Source organism: Cnephaeus nilssonii (genome assembly GCF_951640355.1).
Source record: "Cnephaeus nilssonii genome assembly, chromosome: 13".
NCBI classification, from domain to species: domain Eukaryota; kingdom Metazoa; phylum Chordata; class Mammalia; order Chiroptera; family Vespertilionidae; genus Cnephaeus; species Cnephaeus nilssonii.
The window spans coordinates 39,271,214-39,290,882 of NC_137084.1; the positions used below are offsets into that span (position 1 = coordinate 39,271,214).

A 19,669-nucleotide genomic window follows, 5' to 3' on the forward strand; every position below is an offset into this window, starting at 1 on the left:
TTAATGCGCCATTGGTTTATCAGTCTTTTCTGCAGGTTCATCAGCAGGTTGAGCAGGCTGTGCCTTTCTCTGTGGCCTTTCTTCAAGGCCTTCCAGGAATGGAAACACATTATCATCATTATAAATCACTAGAGGCCTGGGGTGCATAAAATTCATGCATGGGGGAGAGGGCGGAGGCTCAGCCAAGCCTGCACCCTTTCAGAGTCTAGGAGCCTTCAGGGGATGTCTGACTACATTTTTAAAAAATCACCCTGTACTTAATTTTCTTACTAACTCCTCCTTTTAAACTCCTCTCAATCTCACATTCTGTTTCTTCTTTTTTATTTAACTATTTTCCTGGCCTCACCCCATTTTAGGATCCTTCTCTTTCCTGCTTTCTTTCCCTCTCTCCCTTTGACCCTCCCATGGCTCCTCTCCCTCCCTCCCTCCTCCCTTCTCTCCCTTCATTACCTCTGTCTGTCTCCTTATTACTCCTCCCACCCTCACCCCCGCTCCCACCCCGCATTCACCTTTCCCTTGTGAGCCTGAACCCTGCCTCCCTCCCTCCTTCCCTATTTATTAGCTCCTCCCGCCCCCACCACCATGTTCACTGGTTTCTCTTTTTAAACTTCCCCTTTCCTCTCTGGGACATGCTTCCAGCCCCACCTGAGCGCACTTTAACATTAAAGCTTCTGTTTGGCGGGGGGGAGGGGGGGGCACGTTAACCCCCAGCCCTGGCCAGGCCTTCACTGCTGTCCTACTCCCATTCCCAGCCCAGGATGCTCCAATTTCTAGTCAACAAAGTACACTTAACACAAAAACAACCTAACCCTGGCCTGGCCAGTGTCTTTGGGGTTCAGCCCTCAGGGACGAAAGTGGTACCCTCCTTAGTGTCCTACTCTGCCCCAGCTAAGCTGCACCTCCCCTCTCAGTGAGGGTGGCCATGGCCCATGCGACTTGGTCACTGCAAGTGCCTCCGCCCAAAAGACTTTGCACTCTCCAACCCTCTGTCCCAAAGGCCCGTGCTGGGGACCACCACCCTCCTCCCGCATCTGGGTGGGGCTCTCTGGTCTGCGCTGCCTGTGCCCCACCCTTTGCTGGGCACAGCTGCTCCACCCCCCCACCACCTCCCCCCGCCACTATTTTTTGGAAGGCTTTCATGAAATGAATGTTATCATAGCAATACTCCCAAATCTTCAGTAACAGAGTCAGCTCAGACTGACCTTGAATAGTAAAGGCAGCTAGGAGAGGGCTGTATTGCTTCAAGTGCTTGATGGCTTACTCTACTACAAGCCCCTTTTTTTTGTTCCATTTCACAGTGCTCATTACACTGGACCAGATTAATCCAATGACAACTGATTCTGGGATGTTGGTTTTTTTCAACTCCTCCTTCACATACAAAATTATATCCTTTTCTTTTTTTTTTTTTTTTGAATTTAATAAATATTTATTGTTCAGATTATTACAATTATTTCTCCGTTTTTGTCCCCCCCATATCTCCTCTCCACCCAGTTCCCACCCTCCTTTGCCCTTACCTCCCCCCCACTGTCCTTATCCATAGTTGTATGATTTTGTCCAGTCTCTTCCATTACACCCCACACAGACACCCCATTCCCCCTGAGAATTATCAATCCACTCCTATTCTATGCCCCTGATTCTATTATGTTCACCAGTTTATTCTGTTCTTCAGATTTTTAATTCACTTGACTTTTAGATTCACTTGTTGATAGGTATGTATTTATTGTTCATAATTTTTATCTTTACTTGTTTCTTCTTTTTCCTCTTTTTAAATAATACCTTTCAGCATCCTATCTAATAATAGACAAATATGCAAATTGACCATACCTCTGACACACCCACAAGCCACGCCCACAAGTCTCGCCCACCATCCAATCAGAGAGTATGCAAATTAACCCAAACCAAGATGGCTACAGCCACAGAGAGCAAGGTTTCCTAGGTAACAGAGGAAGCCAAGCTTTCCGCCTGCCCTTGTCAGGCCTAAGCCTCCACTCAAGCTACAAAGTTTCAATTATAGAAGGTAAACAAATTCAAACAAATGGCAGCAGAATGGAGCTTGAGAGAGCAGGCCAGGGTTGCTGGGGGCAACAGGGGAAGCAAAGCTTTCCGCACACCCTGGCCGGGCCCACCCGCTTAAGGCAACAAAGTTTCAATTATAACCCCAACACAAATGGCTGCCGGCCTCGGAGGGAGCCCCAGGCTTGGCTCCGCTCCAGGCTACAAAGTTTTAATTGTAGAAGGTAAATAAATTCCAGATACCAGGGCCTCGGCTTGGGTTGCCAGGGGGCGTGGCCAGCCTGCAAACCACCACAGGCCCCTCGCTCAGGCCGCCCCACACCCCAAGGGAACCCCCACCTGATCCGGGACGCCCTTCAGGGCAAACCAGCTGGCCCCCACCCCTGTACCAGGCCTCTATCCTATCTAATAAAAGAGTAATATGCAGATTGATCATCACTGCAACACACAATATAGCTGTCCCCATGTGGTCAAAGATCCTGCCCCCATGTGGACACAAGATGGCCACCACAAGATAGCCAGCAGGAGAGGGCAGTTGGGAAGCACCTGGCCTGCAAGGGAGGGCAGTTAAGAGGGACCAAGCCTGCAAGGGAGGGCAGTTGGAGGTGATCAACCCTGCAGGAGAGGGCAGTTAGGGGTGACCAGGCCGGCAGAGGAGGGAAGTTGGGGGCAAATAGGCTGGCAGCAGAGTGGTTAGGGGGTGATCAGGCTGGCAGGCAGAAGCGGTTAGGGGCAATCAGGAAGGCAGGCAGGCAAGCAGTTGGGAGCCAGCAGTCCTGGATTGTGAGAGGGATGTCCGACTGCCCGTTTAGGGATCTGACTGCCCACTGGGATCGGGCCTAAACGGGCAGTCGGACATCCCTCGAGGGGTCCCATATTGGAGAGGGTACAGGCTGGGCTGAGGGACAACACCCCTCCGTGCACGAATTTTGTGCACCGGGCCTCTAGTTTCATATAATACTGGTTTGGTGGTGATGAATTCCTTTAGCTTTTTCTTATCTGTGAAGCTCTTTATCTGCCCTTCAATTCTGAATGATAACTTTGCTGGGTAGAGTAGTCTTGGTTGTAGGTTCTTGCTATTCATCACTTTGAATATTTCTTGCCACTCCCGTCTGGCCTGCATAGTTTCTGTTGAGAAATTAGCTGATAATCGTATGGGTGCTCCCTTGTAAGTAACTAACTGTTTTTCTCTTGCTGCTTGTAAGATTCTCTCTTTGTCTTTTGCCCTTGGCATTTTAATTATGATGTGTCTTGGTGTGGTCCTCTTTGGATTCCTTTTGTTTGGGGTTCTGTGTGCTTCCTGGACTTGTAAGTCTATTTCTTTCACCAGGTGGGGGAAGTTTTCGGTCATTATTTCTTCAAGTAGGTTTTCAGCATCTTGCTCTCTATCTTCTACTGGCACCCCCATAATTCTGATGTTGGTACGCTAGAAGTTGTCCCAGAGGCTTCTTACACTATCTTCAACTTTCTGAATTCTCTTCTCTTCTTGCTTCTCTGGAGGAGTGTCCTTTGCCTCTTTGTATTCCAAATCTTTGACTTGATTCTTGCGTTCCTCTAGTCTGCTGTTGGGTCTCTGTATAATATTTTTTATTTCAGTCAGTGTATGTTTAATTTCTAGTTGGTCCTTTTTCATATCCTTGAGGGTCTCATTAAATTTATCGGCCTTTTCCATGAAATTCTTGAAAAACCTTATAACCGTGTTTTTGAATTCTATGTCCATTCATTTGTTCTCCTCCATTTCTTTCATTTGTGATCCGTTTCCTTGCCTCCTCATTTTCGCTGCTTCCCTGAGTTGGTAGGGTAGCTTTGTGTACTAGGTGTCCTATTGGTTCAACAGGTCAGCCTCCCAGTTACCTGAGGTGGACGCTCTTGGTGCACCCCTTTGTGGACTGTGTATACAGCCTTGTTGTAGTTAAGTCTTGATTGTTGTTGGTGTCACTGGGAGGAATTGACCTCCAGGCCAATTGGCTGTGAGGACCCGCTGTGTCTATAATGGAAGCATTGCTGTGCTGGAGACACATTTGTGGGGCGGGACTTGTTCTAGTAGGGCTTTGGTGCTCACTGAGTCTGCCTCTTGAATGTGTCCCTCATGAGAGTGGTTGAAATCTGGTGTCGTTTCACACCGACCACTAGATACCCTAGATCCTGGATCTCCAATGGGGTGCAGGTCAGCTACTGTCTGAGGCCACTCAGCAGGAGCTACATCAATAACTAGTTTTCTCCTTTTTGCTTGGGCGGTTTTGGAGCAGTGCGACTGGAGCTGCAGTTAATTTGGTTAAGCTGCCACAGAACAGGCCATTTATATGCAAAAGCCACTGTGTGGAGCCTGGGCGGGTTTGTAGAATGTGCTGAGCGGGGTCTCAGGGCCGGGCGGGGTCTAGGGCATCACTAGACTAGGGCATGGCAAACGGCGATGGCTGCCGTCAGCCGTCTCTGCCTTTCCACATTTCCAAGTCCCTGCGTCCCGTGCTCCAGCACAGTAAACACTGATTGCTGGGCGCACCTCTGATGGCCAAGAGTTCAGCTTCTCCCCGTGAGCATCTGGGTCCCCCGCAGGTCCCCAGAAACTGGATTTCAGATGGATTGGGAGCTTTTCTCCCTTCGGGTTGGAAAAAAGCCGTGCGCCCCGTTGCCCGCCACCAGCCTGATTTGTGCGCCTCCGTACCTCAGCTTTTCCGTGTTTGTTCTCCTTTCTTTTTCCTTCTTAGTTGTAAATTTACCACTCAGCCAGCTTTCCCGTGGTTCTGGGTGGTAGACGTTTTGTCTTTTAGTTGTATTTTTGAAATTGTTGTGCGCGGCGGCAGTTTAGTTGTTTAACTATGCCACCATCTTGGTTCCTCTCCTATATTAGTTTTTTAAAAAAATATATTTTTATTGATTTCAGAGAGGAAGTGTGAGAGAGAGAGAAACATCAGTGATGAGAGAGAAGCACTGATTGGCCGCCCCCTGCGCACCCCATACTGGGGATCTAGCCTATAACCCAGGCATGTGTCCTGACCGGGAATCCAAAATTATATCCTTAAAGGGATCACCACGGGACATCTGTTCTTGAAGCTCTTTCTGGAGTTCTTTACAAGCTCCTATGGTTTGCTGATTCCAAACATATTCTGAAAGTTCTTTTAAGCCTGCCTCAGTGAAATACTTTGTGAAGTGTTCAACGCTTTGTTTATTGGCAGGAAAAAGTCCCATCAGTCTGTTGTCCGTGCTGACTTTCTGACGACTTGAAGCTACTGCATTGATGTCTTTTTCATTTATCCATGATTTAAAGAGCTTTACAGTAAAAGCTGCTGAAACCCCTTCTTTAACCAAATTCTCATTATAAAGGCTATTAAGAATGGATGTTTTAAGTGTTCCATTAGCCAGAAGAACACCAGTCAACATAGCCAGCTTCTTCCTCTCCGACTCCAAAAAACCCTTTAAGAACAGTAGCAGCTTTTTCACTTCATCTTCAAAACCTTTCTCCAGGTATTTGTAGCGCCTGATTAACTTGTTAAAAACCTGAGCAAATGCTTGCATGGTTTCTAGGTCTTCTTGTGCTGCAAACATAGACATCTGTACGCATCATGTCATCTGCCAGTGTACCACCTGGGGCCGGCATTCCCCCGGCCACCAGAATGTCAGAGTGTTTCTGCATATCGGCGGTAATCAAGTTTTGCTCCAGAAGCATCAAGAAACTTTGCTACTGCTTCCAAATCAGTACCAGTTTCACTTAAGCCTTGAATAATACAGTCTTGAAACTGAGTAGGGTCAAACCTCTCTTTTTCATCTCTTTTTCTGGTTTTAAAACGCTGGCCTGATAGCGTTGGCTTTTGCTGCTTTTGATTATTCATAAAAGACACCCGAATTTAAGGCGAAGAGAAAAGGGCCAGAAATTCCAGATGTGGCGACAACAGCGGCGGTCTGGCGGTCTCTTCTCCGCGACCGGAACTAATGCGAGGAGCCCTAATGCACATTCTTGATAACCTATAATTAAGTCACTTTCCCTTTCCTCAAACCAGTATTACAAGACCTACTACCTAAATCCTTACATTTTTCAGAGGCCATAAAACCATAAACCATGACACAGCCCCCAGAGGGGGATTATCAGCGCTGGCGCCAGGCCAGGCCCTTACAACTGGGGCTTTTTGCAAAGCCCGCCAAAGATCCGGAAGTAAAACCCATATTTGCGAGACAAAGACACCAAAAGGGGATAAAAGAGGGACTTCCACCTCTTTTGGTTTGCTCAGATTTTGGAGGTGACTCCTCTGAGACCACTGGCATAATAAAGCTGTGTAACTCCATTTCTCTAAACATCACTTGGGTTTCCTCTATGTTTTACAACAAAGTCAGTGGCAATGTTCATTTTCTCCAACTTGGCAAAAGATCTATCTTCAGAAATGTTTACCAATAGATATTTATAGAGTTCACTGAAAGCTGCAAAATTTGATCTCAAAGAAACAAGACATAGTATTGTAGTTTCTGCAATTTATTGTGAAGTGTGATTTGTATAAATTTCTACCAAAATATCCATGTTTCCTAATTATTTGTTATCTGTTACTTCAAACTAAATAAACCTTTCAAAACTAAAATTAACAAGAAGTGTTCTCTGGTGATCTATGAGCAAAGACAAGTGACACATTCTAAGTATGCTGACTAGTGAACATGAGTATGTGGAGACAAGTGTATCACTTTCCTAGTGCTTCTGTAACAAAGTGCCACATCTGGGCACCTTAACACAAATGAACTGGATTGTCTCATAGCTCCAATGTGTCAGCTGGGTCATACATTCTTTGAAGGATCTAGAGAAGAATCTGTTTCATGCCCTTGTCTTAGGTTCCAGTGTTTGCCAGAAATCCTTGGCTTGCAACTTCCTAATGCAGATCTCTGCCTTCTTGGTCACATGGGTTCTCCCAGTGTGTGTGGTGTTTCTTCATGAGGTTATCTTTACTCAGTGTGTCCCTCTCTGTCTCTTCACCCCTGTTCTTTTTATAAGGACACCAGTCACTTGGATTAGATGCCCACCCTACTCCAGTATGACCTCATCTTAACGAATTGAAGGGCAACCCTCCTTCCAAATGAGGCCATAGTCTTAGGCACTGGAAGGGAGATGGAGGAGGTTGGGAGATGTTAGGACATAATATATCCTTTGCTGGATGTGGGAGAATCACAATTCAACCCATAACTAAGAGCAATGTTTTTGCAAACTTACAAGCATTCAGGCTCTGAAACAGAAACTATAAAGTTATTGTATGTTACCTTAACACATAAATGCTTAGTATGTTTATCCCTTAAAAAATACACTGATGTAATTTAAAAGTATTAATCCATTACTTTTCTTTGAGTAATTTGTGTTTTTTCTTTAGGATGATTATATGTATCTACCTCAACAAAAGTAAGTTTTCACTATGTTTCTTAACTGAACATTGTTGCTACTGCTTTCCTTTCACCATGACTACTGAAAACAACTGTGTCAAAAATGACGCCCTCCCTGTGTCAGACATGCCTGCTCCGACCATCCATAGCAGGGTGAGCCCCCAGCCCAGGAGCGCGACCCTCCAGGCGTCTCTCGCCTCAGACACTCACTTTCTCATCAGGCTCCAAGGTGGAGCTTCCATTGCTCTACAGGCCACAGGAAGCCTGAGGCAGCACAATAGAACCCCGAAGGCTGGCTCCCCCCTCAGGAGGGGGCGCCTGTTCCCACACAGACCAGGAGCACAGGCAATGCTTGAAGCCCGCCCAGCTCGCCTGCCCTGGAAAGGGTCCACACCCTTCTCGCCCTTCCCCAGGTTGCCCACCAGGCAGGCTCTGAAGCTCATGCGCAAACCCGTCCACCAAGCCTTTAACAACAAAGTGTCCTTTCAAACCACCCCTCCCTGTAGTTTCCCTTTATGTTTCCTGTTGCAGCCCCACAGGAGCAGTGAAAGGGAGCAACAAGGACCTCCTATAGCCCTAGGCCATATTCCGCCCTCTGGGCCTTGTTCCCCAGTCCTGCATCCACCTATTTGAAACTTGCTTCCAGGACTAGTGCCACAGGAAGGCATGGAGGCGTCAAGGGCGCATGTGGACCAGATAAAAGGTTACCCTGAGAAGATCAGGGCGGGATGCTCTGGTCCACAGTGCTGGTCTGGCCTGAGGGGGTAGGGGCGGACTCGACATGGGGAAGGAGTGGGACCCTCCTGGTAAGCCCTGCCCTCTAAGTCTGAACCGTCCAGTATCCTAAGTAAAGCCCACTTTTTTTGTCCCCAATTGAAAGACTGGTTAGGGCTGCAGGGTGAGGGGTGGCCTGAATGAGAGAGAAGCTTGGCTGCATTCCACATTAGAGGAGTAATGAATGAGCTGCAGACCAGCATTAGAGGACTAATCATCTGTAAAAAATTAAAAACTCTAATAAAATTAACTAAAAATCAAGCTGACTCTTATCACCTTGCACAACAATGCTAACAGTGTCAGTGATACAATAACCCTCAAGCAAAAATCCTCTGTGGGTTTAAGTTCTAAACAATTGCTGTGGCTAATGTTGAGTAAACTATATATACAGGCTTCAAATGATCACTTTTTGAAACTAATCCACTAACACATAGTTTATTCTACACGGAAGTTAATTTGCAGAATTAACAGTTAAACGGTCAAACTCAGCCACATATCTTACTTTTCATAGTAAATTAATAAAAATTTAGGATCTTTCAAGCTCATTTATGGTGCATTTTGTGACATCAGCCCTTGTGGCAGAATATAGCCCTGCTTTTAAAGCACTAACTTTAAAATAAATTATCTTAGTTGTTTGACACTTGTCTTTTATGACATTTATTTTTTTACTGAGGTGCAGTTTCAGTTGAGGTCAGACACAAAAATATAGGCAAACAGCCCTGGCCAGTGTGGCTTAGTTGGTTAGAGCATTGGTGTGTGTGTGTGTGTGTGTGTGTGTGTGTGTGTGTGTGTAGACCCTATCTCTTTGGGAGTGCTGAAAGTAAATGTCTGCTGTGGTGCCTAACTCTGCTCTCTTCTGGGTAACTCTCCCCCTCTAGGAGAAGGACTTGATACCAAAACTGTTTCAAGTGCTGGCCCATTGGTCCCAAGGTCAGCTTAGGGGTTCTGAGAATGCTGCTGATCCCAAATTGGAATAAGCAAGTAGGCAGTGATGGAGTATAAAGGGAATTGCCTCCCACCCCCTCACAGAGACAGCAGCCTTATGCCCCTAAACCAGCTACTATATGGGCTGTGACAGCACCAGGAATCAAGCATCCACAGCCCACACACCTCAAACACCAGGGATTTAATTGGAGTCAAAGGATATGCAGCCTTCATCCTTGCCCATGATTATGTCTTTGAATCTCTTCACCTCTAAGAACTGGAGCTAGAGTTGTGACATGGGCAGTCTTAATGGAGCCCAGAAGCATTGAGGGAGCCAGATAACCCTCTCTTTGTACAATAGCTAAAATCCCTTGTGTGAATATATGCAAACTGACTTTCCCCCTTCCTTTGAGATTTCTGAGAATGAGAACTATCCAAATGCTCAGGCTTCCTGGGATAGTAAATGCACAGTATATGTTTCTGGCTCTTAGATCTTGGTTTTATTTGGTTAGCACACTTGTTTTTCTTAATGTTGGTTTATATGGGGCATGTACCCTATAGTGCCAAACTGACCCATAGGTAATTGACTTATAACATCAAGCATAAAGATTGAGCCCCTGAGATTTCTTAAAGACTAGGTCCTGGTAGGGGTTGGAGAACCATCTGTGCCCTAACTGAGTAGCTCAGTTGGTTAGAATGTTGTCTGAATACAAGGTTTACACAGTCAATCCCCAGTCGGGGCACACACAAGAATCAACCAATGAATGCATAAATGAGTGGAACAACAATTCAATGTTTTTCTCTCCCTCTTTTTCTCTCCCAAATAAATAAATATATAAATTATATATCTCTCACCAAAAGAGAGAGAAAGAGAGAGAGAGAGAGAGAGAGAGAGAGAGAAACCATCTACACTAATTAAAGAGTAAGATGCAAATTGACCGTACCTTCAAGATGCCCACCACCCAATCAGGAGTGAGTTTGCAAATTAAACCAACAAAGATGGCCGGGGGCGGGGCGGGATGCTTGTGCCATCACCATGGCAATGACACAGGCGTTCCACACTGCCCCCGCTCTTTGGGCCTCTGGGCAGCGTGGGAAGGCAGAAAGGCAGCTCCGGGCCAGAGTGAAAAGGTGGCTCCATCCAGAGCGAAGGCAGTGCCTGCAGCCAGGGGAATGAAGGCCCATTTTGCACGAATTGTCGTGCATTGGGCCTCTAGTCTATAATAACCATCTATAATAATCTGGTACCCTTCCTGTTTCTAGGCAGGATCACATAGTACCCTCATATATTCCCCTCAAGCTCTGAATAGGCCTCGAAAGAGGAACAGAACTGAGATGTACTACTATCCTGGCCAAAGGAGTGCAAGCATTGAGCAGAGGATTTTGGACTCCAGGATCAGCTACTTCTTTTTGGACTGGAATAGGGGTTTGTGGGGGAAGGGAGGTGAAGTGAAGGAGAGGGTTGAAGAGGGAGGAGGATTAGGAAGTTAAACCTGCTGAGAATTTTCTAGAAATTTTTTATTGGCAAATTTGGGCCTCTCTGGGAACTCAGAAAAGGGAAATCCAGCTTCCATATGGCCAGGACATCTGAGAAGTAGGAAGCTACTTTATATACACTAATTAGTGTGAAGCCAAACTTGCCCCAGTCAGGATGTCCATCCCTCAAGGCTAAGTCTTGACTAGGGTGAAGACTCAGTGCTTCATCCTAGTCTAAATGCTTCATAACAGGGCCTAACAGTTCCCATATCCCCAATATGGTAGAAAGGAGAGATTTTTATTTTAGCCCAAACCTTCAGAGTGTATTGGGCCCACCTTACCCACCCATTGTCTTAGATGACAAGCCTGAAGGTGAAGAGGTCTCTGGTATAGCAGACAGATAGTAGCTTCAGTGACAGCTATTCTTGTGCTGTTTCACTCAGCTTCTTTAATCACACACTCAACTATTCCCAGCAGGGCTCTCCATGCCTCCTACTTCTCCAACTTGTCTTTCACATTATTACCAGAAAGCTCTGCCTGACATTATATTTGAGTAACATACTAGACAATCAAAGCATTTATTAAATAAACGTACAACTCTGAAAGCTTGTACCCCAAACTTATTCCTTTCCTGTCTTCTTAGAATGAACATTCCCCTCAGCTAGATAACTTAGAGTCATCCCTGACTCCTAGAGAAAGCTCTTTTCTTAATATTAAAATGACATATTTAAGTATTATTGGCAATAGGTGGATTGTGGCTGACCCTCATAGCTTTTCCATTTACCCTCATTATATATCCCCCCTTGTAGTTTTCAGCAGTTCCCTAAGTGCTTATTAAGCATCTGCTAGCACCCATCATCAATAAGCAGGGGTGGGGATCGTTCTACACATGGGCCGTATGAGGCCCATAAAATCATCTAGTCTGGCCCTGCCAAAGCATTAGGGTTCAGTTAATTAAATGTTTGACCAAATGTGGCAGGCTAATTTTTAAGTTGATAATTTTGTATGGCTTGCAAATGATTCTATAGATAAACAAATGGCCCATGGCAATAAAAAGGCTCCCCACCTCTGCACTGGGATAGGATTTTTATCAAATGTTTGCTATGTGTTGGACCCTCACCTCAATACAAGGGATACAGATATGAGAAGAAACAACCGCCCACTTCAAGGAGCTCACAGTCTAATGCACCGCTACTGATGATCCCCACTACCTTTGGTTGATGCAGTCTCTACCACCCAGGAAACCCTCCTCCCCCTTTTACCTACCTAACTATATACAAACATGGCATCTCCTGGTGGCTCCTCTGACCATGGACAAACACAAGTTCATCACTTTGTGAACCAAGGTGCACTGCTATGTTTCCATTATCTACTGAATTTACCTCCTTGTGTTACACTTTCCTACAGTGGGTGGGTTCCCAAACATCCATCCCAGAGTACTCTAAAGCAGTCAGAGTATTTCCATCCTCTTGCTATTGATGGTTCAGTGATAGACAGGCCTAAATTAATTAAAGTTAACCTTTGTCTAGTGTTTCTCAATTTATTTTTACTTTGACCTGCAGACCCAGAAAACATTTTACCTCACAACACAATAGTTATATTCATATATAAGTGAAACAGAAGCACAACAAACATTTATAGATATGCACACTGATATTTCACTCTTCTCTAGTTCACTTTTTAAAAGTACTGGTCCCAATTCAGTAATTGATTTTACTGCTCACTAATGGATTGCAACAACCTTTTCTGAAAAACACTGATCTCAACCAGCATTAAATATAGGGACTCACCATTGCCATTTGGGGATAAAATCCAGCCTTTATCATGACACCAAGGCCTCCTATGGATGAGTCTCAGCTACCTCTCAGCCTCAACTCCTATCATTATCTGCTTCTACCTTCATAGGAAACAATGTGTTATTTTCTGACCATATCATACCTTTGTGCATGATTTTGCCTCTACTATAATGCTTTGCCTGTTTTAATGTAGCTCCTACTTGTTCAAACCTCTTCTCAGAAGTCACTTTTTTGAGGGATTCTCCACACTCCATTTCACTCTTCAAATGTAGCAAGGCCCCTTCCTGTGTGCAGTTATACTCCTCAGGGCATGCACCTACCAAAGCTTTCATCATGCTGCATCACAAATGCACGTCTGTATCCTTCACTCAACTGAGCTCCAGAAGCCAGAAACTGGGATTCATTCTTCTGGATGCCTGTATCTACCAAAGGACCTGATTCAAAACAGCTGCTCAATACACACTGAGTGGCCAGATTATTATGATCTCTGAACGCATAATAATCTGACCAATCAGTATATGTGTGTGTGTGTGTGTGTGTGTGTGTGTGTGTGTGTGTATGTACACTAGAGGCCCGTTGCATGAAATTCATGCATGAGGGGGCGGGGGGTGTCCCTCAGCACAGCCTGCACCCTCTCTGATCTGGGACCCCTCGAGGGCAGTCGGACAACCCTCTCACAATCCAGGACTGCTGGCTCCCAATTGCTCACCTGCCTGCCTTCCTCATTGCCCCTAACCGCTTCTGTTTGCCAGCCTGATCACCCCCTAACCACTCCCCTGCCAGCCTGATTGATGCCTAACTGCTCCCCTGCCAGCCTGTTTGCCCCTAACTGCTCTCTCCTGCAGGCCTGGGTCCCTCCCCAACTTCCCTTCCCTGCAGGCCCCATCGCACCCAACTTCCCTCCTCTGCCAGCCTTTTCACCCCTAACTGCCCTCCCCTGCAGGCTTGATCACCCCCAACTGCCCTCCCTTGTAGGCCTGGTCCCTCCCAACTGCCCTCCCCTGCTGGCCATCTTGTGTCCACATGGGGGCAGCCATCTTTGACCACATGGGGGCAGCCATCTTGTGTGTTGGAGTGACAGTCAATTTGCATATTATTCTTTTACTAGAAGCCTGGTGCACGAAATTCGTGCGCGGCGGGGGGTTGTCCCTCAGCCCAGCCTGTACCCTCTCCAATCTGGGACTCCTGGAGGAATGTCCAACTGCCTGTTTAGGCCCGATCCCTGGGATCGGGCCTAAACGGGCAGTCGGACATCCCTCTCACAATCCAGGACTGCTGGCTCCCAACTGCTTGCCTGCCTGCCTTCCTGATTGCCCCTAACTGCTTCTGCCTGCCAGCCTGATCACCCCCTAACCACTCCGCTGCCAGCCTGGTTGATGCTTAACTACTCCCCTGCCAGCCTGTTTGCCCCCAACTTCCCTCCTCTGCCAGCCTGGTCACCCCTAACTGCCCTCTCCTGCAGGGTTGATCACCTCCAACTGCCCTCCCTTGCAAGCCTGGACCCTCTCAACTGCCCTCCCTTGCAGGCCGGGTGCCTCCCAACTGCCCTCTCCTGCTGGCCATCTTGCAGTGGCCATCTTGTGTCCACATGGGGGCAGGATCTTTGACCACATGGGGGCAGCTATATTGTGTGTTGCAGTGATGATCAATCTGTATATTACTCTTTTATTAGATAGGATAGAGGCCTGGTGCACAGGTGGGGGCCAGCTGGTTTGCCCTGAAGGGTGTCCCAGATCAGGGTGGGGTTCCCTTGGGGCGTGGAGCGGCCTGAGCGAGGGGCCTGTGGTGGTTTGCAGGCTGGCCACGCCCCTTGGCAACCCAAGGGGAGGCCCTGGTATCTGGAATTTATTTTCCTTCTACAATTGAAACTTTGTAGCCTGGAGCGGAGCCAAGCCTGCTGCTCCCTCCAGGGCGGCAGCCATCTCTGTGGCAGTTAATTCACCTTCTACAATTGAAACTTTGTAGCCTTAAGCAGGTGAGCCCAGCCAGGGTGTGCGGAAAGCTTTGCTTACCCTGTTGCCGCCGGAAACCCTGGCCTGCTCTCTCAAGCTCCATTCTGCCGCCATTTGTTTGAATTTGTTTACCTTCTATAATTGAAACTTTGTAGCTTGAGTGGAGGCTTAGGCCTGCAACGGCTATGGAAAGCTTGGCTTGTTCTGTTACCTGGGAAACCTTGCTCACTGTGGCTGTAGCCATCTTGGATTGGGGTTAATTTGCATACTCGCCCTGATTGGCTGGTGGGCGTGGCTTGGCTGGTGGGCGTGGCTTATGTAGCGGAGTGATGGTTAATTTGCATATTACCATTTTATTAGAGAGGATTAGATAGGATAGAGGCCTGGTGCATAGGTGGGGGCCAGCTGTTTTGCCCTTAAGAGTGTCCCGAATCAGGGTGGGGGTTCCCTTGGGTGTGGGGTTGCCTGGGTGCAGAGCCTGTGGTGATTTGCAGGCTGGCCATGCCCCCCCAGTGTCCCAAGCGGAGGCCCTGATATCTGGGATTTATTTATCTCCTATAATTGAAACTTTGTAGCCTTGAGTGGAGCCAAGCCTCCTGCTCGCTCCATGGCCGCAGCCATTTTTGTTGGGATTTATTTATCTTCTATAATTGAAACTTTGTAGCCTGGAGGCCTGGGCCAGCCAGGGCAGGCAGAAAGCTTGGCTTCCTCCATCTCCAGGGGCAACTCAAGCCTTCTGCTCTCTTCTGCTCTGTGACTGCCACCATTTTTGTTGGGATTTACTTATCTTCTATCATTGAAACTTTGTAGCATTGAGTGGAAGCCTGGGCCAGCAAGGGCAGGCAGAAAGCTTGGCTTCTTCCATTGCCAGGGAAACCCAAGCCTCCCTCCTGCTTTCTTTGTGGCTGCAGCCATCTTGGTTGGGTTTATTTGCATATTCACTCCTGATTGGCTGGTGGGCGTGGCTTGTGGGCATAGCGGAGGTATGGTAAATTTGCATATTACTCTTTCATTAGATAGGATACCCTATCTAATAAAGGACAAACATGCCAATTGACCGTAGCTTCGCTACACCCACAAGCCACGCCCACAAGCCAATCAGGAGTGATTATGCAAATTAACCCAAACAAGATGGTGGTTAATTTGTATATCCAGGCACAGAGTGAAGACTGAAGACAGCGTAGAAGGAAGCCAAGCACTGCAGAAGGGAGCGAAGCTGTGGAGAGGCAAGCGGGGTGGTGGAGAAGGGAGGGAAGCAGGCGGGGCAGCGGAGACAGCTGCAGGAAGCCCTATTCTTGCAGGAATCTTCCTGCAATGGGCCTCTAATATATATATACTAGTGACCCGGTGCACGAAATTCGTGCACATTAAAAGGGGATTAGAGGAAATAATTTAATATTGCTATTTGCCCTTTCTCTATAATAGAAATGTCAGAGATGAAAGAAAATTAGTAAAATGTATATGAAAACCTTCCTCCTGTCAGAGTCTGGGGCTCACCACAGGACCCAGAGTCAAGTCCCTGCCCACCCACATGCACCTCAAAATCGCATGAGACCCGGACCCGGCTGGCCCCCCACCCCCCCTGCATTGGGCTAGATCTAGACCCGACCAGTCCCACCCTTGTCAAGCCCTGCCGGGCAGTGGGCAAAGCCTTAGGTCCCCTGGCTCAGCGCCAGGACAGGAGGCGTGGCCTGAGGTCCCCCAGCCCAGACCGGGGGGGGGGGGGGTGCATGCCTTGAGGTCCTCCGTCAAGCCCCGCCAGGTGGGGGACACGGCCTGAGATCCCCTGTCAAGCCCCGCTGGGTGGGGGGCATGGCCTGAGGTTCCCCCATCAAGCCCTGCCGGGCGGGGGGGGAAGGGGTGCAGCCTCAGGTCCCCCGGCCCAGCACCGGGAGGGGGGTGCAGCCTCAGGTCCCCCATAAAGCCCCACTGGCAGGGGGACACAGCCTCAGGTCCCCCGTCAAGCCCCGCTAGGCGGGAGCACAGCCTGAGTTCCCCCGACCCAGCACTGAGGGGTGCACCTTGAGTTCCCTCATCAAGCCCCGCTGTGTGGGGGGCATGGCCTGAGGTCCCCTGTCAAGCCCAGCCAGGCAGAGGGGCACAGCCTCAGGTCCCCTGGCCCGGTGCTGGGGCGGGGGGTGCGGCCTGAGGTCCTCGGCCGGGTGCCAGGGTCAGGGGCGAGGCCTAAGGTCCCCTGGCCTGGCACTGGGGCGGGGGGAGCAGCCTGAGGTCCCCTAGCCCAGCACCAGGACGGGAAGCGCACCTTGAGGTACCCCGTCAAGCCCCGCCAGGCAGGGGGCATGGCCTGAGGTTCCCCGGCCTGGCGCCAAGGCAGGGGGCAAGGCCTGAGGTCCCCGTCAAGCCCTACCCAGGCGGGGGTTGCGGTCTGAGGTCCCCCAGCCTGGTGATGGGGTGGGGGGCACGGCCTGAAGTCCCCTGTCAAGCCCCACCTGGTTGGGGGCGCGGCCTGAGGTCCCCCGGCCTGGCGTTGGGGTGGGGGGAGCAGCCTGAGGTCCCCTAGCCCAGCACCAGGACGGGAAACGCACCTTGAGGTCCCCTGTCAAGCCCCACACGGTGGGGCGTGCGGCCTGAAATCCCCTGTCAAGCCCCACCAGGTGGGGGGCGTAGCCTGAGATCCCCTGTCAAGCCCTGCTGGGTGGGGAACAGGGCCTGAGGTCCCCTGTCAAGCCCCACGGGGGCAGGGGAGGGCGTAGCCTCAGGTCCCTGCTGATTGCTCGTTAAGGCTCCTTATGGGAACTTGGCCTCAGCTGTGTGTGCAGCCATCTTTGTGATGGAGTGATGGTCCATTAGCATATTCCCTCTTTATTAGATAGGATTAGAGGCCCATTGCATGAATTTATATTTACATATCCTCTCTAATAAAAGAGTAATATGCAAATTAACCATCACTCCGCTACATAAGCCTCGCCCACCAGCCAGGCCATGCCCACCAGCCAATCAGGGCAAGTATGCAAATTAACCCCAACCAAGATGGCTACCAGAAGGGAGGCTTGGGTTTCCCTGGCAACAGAGGAAGCCAAGCTTTCCACACACTCTGGCAGGCCCAGGCCTCCACTCAAGGATACAAAGTTTCAATTATAGAAGATACATCAATCCCAAGAGAAATGGCTGCGGGCCACAGAGCGAGCAGGAGGCTTGGCTCCACTCCAAAAATTATTCAGCTAGCTTGATATTTAGAGCTCACTAACTACTCCCTTCCCCAGATTCCTCTCACTAATGGGTGGTGTCTATACACTGAAGGCTTTCTTCTCTGTGCCCTTAAATAACTGGGCATATTGTAATTCATGTCTCTGACTCTGGGGCATGAATTTGAGAGCTGTACTTGAGATTCTCTAATAATAGAAATGTTCTGTGTGCCTATATTTTGAGGAAAGGAGTTTAAACTCTTCTGACATTTTGCATTGTGTATCACAATATAAAAATAGTATTTTCAGTCCTTAAAACTTAAATATTGTACGTTGCACAAACACACACACACACACACACACACACACACACACACACACACAGAAGGTCTGTCAAACCTGATGCTCTAGGTCACAGTAGTCGGCAAACTCATTAGTGAGTAGAGCCAAATATCAACAGTACAACGATTGAAATTTCTTTTGAGAGCCAACTTTTTTAAACTTAAACTATATAGGTAGGTACATTGCTATTAACTTAATTAGGGTACTCCTAAGCTGGCCTTTGCTAAAAACTCAAGGGGCCAAAGAGCAGCATGTGGCTCAGGAGCCACAGTTTGCTGATCACTGCTCTAGGAGGTGAGTCTTGCTTATACTATGACTTCACAGATACCTTGACAGATCACCATGTGACCAGCAGGGGGAGCCTAGGATTAAAGCTTTATACTGTTCACTCCAAGGCAAAGAAAATACAAAAGCTATTTCTAGGGTTGTCACGTAAAACTTAATATCCTTTTTCTGATATAATTTCAAATTGCTGTTTAAAAAAATTGTCTCAGAAACTTTCCTACATTTATCTTTTTATACCACAGGATAAAAGACACATAAAGTAGTTCAATTTTGTAAGTGCTGAGTTTGAGATGCTGGAGTTTGCAAAAGAGTTCTTCACTGTGAGAACAGATTTGGGAGTTGTCAGAAATTAAAACTAAGGAAATGAATGGGGTGATTCAGAGTGTATATGTTGGGGGGAAAGGAGGCTGAGATGAGATGTTAGGGGACAGACAGGATGTAGAATCTATGAAGGAGACTGAGAAAATAATTTCTAAGAGGAAAGAGAACCTGGCACTCACAAATACTCACATACATTCAGCATTAAGTATATTCCTTCTCCATTCAAAGCACCATGCTAGTATAGAGAATACAGGGATGATTTTTCAAGGACCCAAAAGGCCAATTGGAGGGATAGGTCATAACCACATGAACACAGCACAGTAGACAGGTAGTATGAAAGTGGTGCACACAAGGCTTACTGGAGTACCAAGAAAGGAGGAGGTCAATGAAGAATGTCAGAGGAAATGGCTGAATCTTGAATAAAGTATGCATTCATCAAGCATGGGGGAGAGAAGTCAGCTGTGAGGGCATTCCAGGCACCAAGAGCTGCAGGTATAAGTGCACTGAGTTATGAAGCAGTAAGTCTTGGTTGAGAAATTCCAAGTAAGTAACTTGGTACATCTGGGATTTAGTATTTGAGGAAGAAGTGAAGGAAATGAAGCAGGAAAGCCAAGCAAGATCTGGTTACAAAGGGTGTAGGGAAATTTAGAAGAAAAGATTCTTAAATTCATTAAGAAGCTCCAAAATAACCTGGCTCACATAGCAGGAATTGTTATTAGGATAGAGATTTGTTACATCTCAAATTATTTTTTCTTTATAGAAGTCATATTAAGTGCTTAATTTATAAAGCTAAACTATTATGTAAAAGTTAAAGCTATTTTATAAAACTAAACCAAGGTCATTATCAAAACAAAGAAAATTCAGTAATTTTGACAGAAGCAAAAATAGCCTATAAAGTTTCCTATTTGGGGGTGGAGAGCTGTTCATATATGTTTTTTATTGAACTGTTTTGTACATGTTGTTTAAAGCCTTGCTTTTTTGTCATTTAAAAGCTGGTGAACTTTCTTTGTTAATAGGGGACATTACAGTTTTGGGTTAGGGAGGGAAGGGAAGGACTGTCCACAGTGCTGAGTATGAATGTCTGCTCCCTCTTTATCATCTGTGTGTCTTTGGACACTAAATTGAATTTGGTGCCTCCATCTGCTCATCTTAAAAGTGGTGATGATAATAGGACTCTTGAGGATCTCCTGATGTTTTTAGGATGACTGAATATGATCATAAATGTCAGGCCCTTAGATAAGAGCCTGGCAAACAGTGCTTAAACATGCCACCTAGCCCAGGTTGGATG

The 19,669-nt window shown here is 47.5% G+C and overlaps 2 pseudogenes across 2 annotated transcripts in view; both read right to left on the reverse strand.

Annotated features, from left to right (window-relative positions):
- Positions 1-19,669, reverse strand: part of LOC307110095 (proteasome subunit alpha type-1-like) — a 152,488-nt pseudogene continuing 132,819 nt past the window's right edge. The window contains exon 5 of the transcript in view: positions 1-57. The product of the transcript in view is annotated as a proteasome subunit alpha type-1-like (transcript). The remainder of the gene's footprint in view (positions 58-19,669) is intronic.
- On the reverse strand, positions 4,987-5,929 carry LOC307109254 (eIF5-mimic protein 2-like; annotated as a pseudogene). Its single transcript has one exon. The product of its transcript is annotated as an eIF5-mimic protein 2-like (transcript).